The following is a 3,969-nucleotide window of genomic DNA, read 5'->3' on the forward strand; positions in this document are numbered from 1 at the left end:
ATCTCACCCCTTATGTATTAAATCATTATGATATGCCTAGCAATGAAAAAGGAGCTAGGGGATGTGGTAACTTGCGAGTGAAGCAAGGGAAAAAGTTATGATCAATGGTGATCAATGATGATTATATGAGACATGGAGGATGGCGGTGGAGTACCGTGTATGCCATGAGCCGAAGGGCTATATTTATTGATAAATGGCTGGTTCTTGATTGAACCATGAGCCGGATGGCTGAGTTATTGCCGGGTCACGGCAAAGCCATTGTTGATTATGGCTGAGAATAATTGCATATATGATTAATGAATGAATGTGTTAAATGGATAATAATGGAAGATGTTGAAATGTGATGTTTAACCCCGGGTAGTAGGCAGTGGCGTTGTCCACTTGCTCCGGGTATGAGACGAAAAATGATGTTTATGATAAATGAGTTAATTATGGAGTTTTGAATGAATGTAACTCTGATACCTGGGTAGTAGTAAGGGTTGGGGTTCGTCCCACTTGCTCCAGGTTAGTGTTTGAGATTTGATAACAATGAGGATTGATAATATGAATTGAGATTGAATGAATATATGTTTGAGATACCTGGGCAGTAGCAAGGGTTGTTGTTCGTCCCGCTTGCTCCGGGTTAATGCTTAAGATACCTGGGCAGTAGCAAGGGTTGTGGTTCGTCCCACTTGCTCCAGGTCAGAGATTGTGATGCCTGGGTAGTAGCGGCAGTAGTGGTGAATCCACTCGCTCCAGGTTGAGCTTTTGATGACATGACATCATACACCTATTTTTCTATGCTTTTCATACAAGAAATTGATAATTTGTGCTTAAATATTGAATGCTTTTGTACTTAAATGATATATTTTCTTGATATTTTAATTTTATAAATCTTGTAGAAAATAAGAAGAAAAAGAAGCAAAGAAGCACAAAAAAGGAGAAAAAAAGAGCTTTGGGGTACACTTTGAAGTTGGGGTACACTTTGGAGCCTTAGGCCATGCTTTTAAAAGCGTGGCCCATGACCAAAAGAAAGAAAGAAGCAGCCAGCACGCACACTGCCCTGCCCTTGCCAAGGGCAGGGCAGAATCATGATGAAACAAAGTTAGGTTGGAGCAAATTTTCGCTAAGTTAAAATCTGGCCGCACATAGCATGACCATGCCTACTTCAAAGGGCTATAACTTGAGCTACAGACGTTCAATTGATGTGCTTCCAGTTGCGTTGGAAAGCTGACATTCAGAGCTTTCCAGCGATATATAGCAATCCATATTTGGCGTACAATTGAGGCAGGAACGGAAGGCATCTTTAAGGGCCAAAAATAAGCAAAAATAAACCAAGGAAAAGAAGTAGCGTGTGCATCCACAAAGTCTCGAACACGGAGCTTCATTTTTGGAAACACTACCCTGCCCTCCGCGAGGGCAGGGCAGCATTTTGTTGTGGCACGGCCAGCACACCAAACTGGTGCACCAAGGCATCCTTTGGCAGCACCAGCAGCACGCACAAGCACCAAATTGGCGCACCAGATTTTTCTGCCCTGCCCTCCGCGAGGGCAGGGCAGCATCCTGCAGCACACACCAACGCACCACGCTCGCACCAAGGCCACACGCAACAAATCCTGCCCTGCCCTTGTGGAGGGCAGGGCAGCCTCCTGGGAGCATCATGGGCCAAAATTCAACCAAAATTCCATTTAAATTCAATTCCTCTCCAAATTGAATCACTTTTAATTTTCCTTTCTGTTTAAATTTTGGATCAAGAATTGAAGGAATTCTGTTTCAATTCTCCATCTGAAATTCATTTGTGTTCTTCTGCATAATTGAGGAAATTGAGAAATTGGATCTGAAGTTTCTTTTACTGCTTTCATCTTTCTTCTCTTTTGCAAGTTGTCTTCTACTTTGATCAAGGAAGGAATTGAGATCTAGACTTGTTTTCTAGTCTCTTTGATTTTCTGAGATCTTCAATCTCATTTGGAAATTAAACTGAATTTAATTTCTGTTTGCTTCTTCAAGCAATTCTGCTTTCTGTTTAAGATTTGTTGCAAGTTACTCTTCTGCTGGATTGCTCCTTACATTCTCTTTTTGAATTTTAATTCCCAGCACCCAAGTCCTTTTACTTTTCATGCAATTTAATTATTCTGCAATTATTCTAAGTGTTGCTTATTGCTTTCCTTTAAATTTCCTGCACCCAATCCCCTTTACATTTGATGCAATTTACATTTCTTGTCATTTAAGATTTTGCTATTTTACTTTCTTGCTCTTTAAGTTTTCTGCCCATTTAGATTCTGCAACTTTATCATTCCTGCAATTTACTTTCTATTGATCAACTTCATACAATTCACTTCAATGTTAGCTTGACTAAACTAATCACCCACTAAAAAGTTGCTTGATCGATCAATCCCTGTGGGATCAAAGTTGCTTGATCCATCAATCTCTGTGGGATCGGCCTCACTCTTGTGAGTTATTATTACTTGATGTGACCCGGTACACTTGCCGGTTGGATTTGTGTGTTGGAAATTTGTTTTTCCACAAAAACACCATCAAGTTTTTGGCGCCGTTGCCGGGGATTGATTAGATCAACAATGATTAATTTGGTGAAAAGTCTAGATCAAGCATTTTCTTTATTTTTGTTCTCTGTTCTAAGTTGAAACCAAGGTGTTTGAGTTATTGCCTCACTAAGAAATTCATCTTTGAGATATGAATTTCAATTTCCCTTGGTGTTGTGTTTTACAAAATTCAAATGGAGTTCAACTCATCTTATGATCAAACAAATTTTATGGGATATTACCCACCATCACCAATCTCTAATGGTGGCTGAGAATATCACCAAGAGAATACACATTCTGGGCACTCCAATTCATGGAGATTTGCTTCAGAGACACCAGATGAGCAAGAAAATCATATGGGATACCAACCACCACCACAAAATGATTCATATCATTATCCTCATGGTGGATGGAAGTATCACCAAAGAATGGAAGAGCATCCACCCTCACATCCCAGTTTCTCATTTGAAAGTTCTTCATCACTTGATTATGATTACTCTCAACCTTCATCTATTGAACCAACAGATGAGGATTACCTTCAAGCCATTGAATTACAAAGAAAACTTGTGGAAAGATACACACAACCCCAATCCTGGAAAGAATTTGTCTTCAAGAAGATGAATGGGCCCTTAGAGCAAACAAGGAGGAACCTAGAACCATCAAATAGAGAGGATGAAGACAAATCTGTGAGTGAAGAAGAGGAAGAAGAGGTTCCTATATCAATTGAAATTTCAATGGAGGAAGAGCAAGATGAGGAGGCTACTGTATCAAGTGAACTTTCAATGAAGAACAAGGTGGTTGAAAATGAAATTGCACTTGAGATGACAAGGGAACATAAAGACTCACAACTCTCACAAACTTTCCTGACCCAACAACTCTCAACACTTGAATCCATGATTGAAAGGTATGAAGAGGAGATGAAGAAAGCTTGGGAAGATCAACAAACCTCCTCCATGAAAGAGCTACTAAAGCAAATGTTGAGTGTAAAAGAGGAAGGGGAAGAACAAGCTAGTGAGGAGGACAATCAAGAACGTCCAAACTCAAGGGAAACAGAGAGGCTCATGAAGGACAAGCTCATTGAACCACCAATTCAAAAGGCTCTGGATGAAGATCAAACTCCAAAAATCACACAGCAACCAATTCATGAATTCAAAGAAGTGAAGGCAACTAACAAAAACACCAATTCTGTCCCTAAGTCAGCAAGCAAGCTCAACCAAGCCAATTTCAAAAGAAAGCTTGCTGAGAGGAAACCAAGAAAAGGGACAAAAGCTGAAACTTCTCCCCCCTTGAAGTCATTCCTCTTAACAAACTGGAAGAAGAGGAAGAAAGTGAAGAGCAACATGTCAAGCTAATGACACTAAAAGAGCACTTGTTGGGAGGTAACCCAACCGTAGGTATAATTTCTTCTCTGCTTTGTTTTCGTTCTTTACTTTGTTTAAATTCAATAAAT

The sequence above is a fragment of the Arachis duranensis genome, chromosome 2 (genome assembly GCF_000817695.3).
Source record: "Arachis duranensis cultivar V14167 chromosome 2, aradu.V14167.gnm2.J7QH, whole genome shotgun sequence".
In the NCBI taxonomy this organism is placed as follows: Eukaryota; Viridiplantae; Streptophyta; class Magnoliopsida; order Fabales; family Fabaceae; genus Arachis; species Arachis duranensis.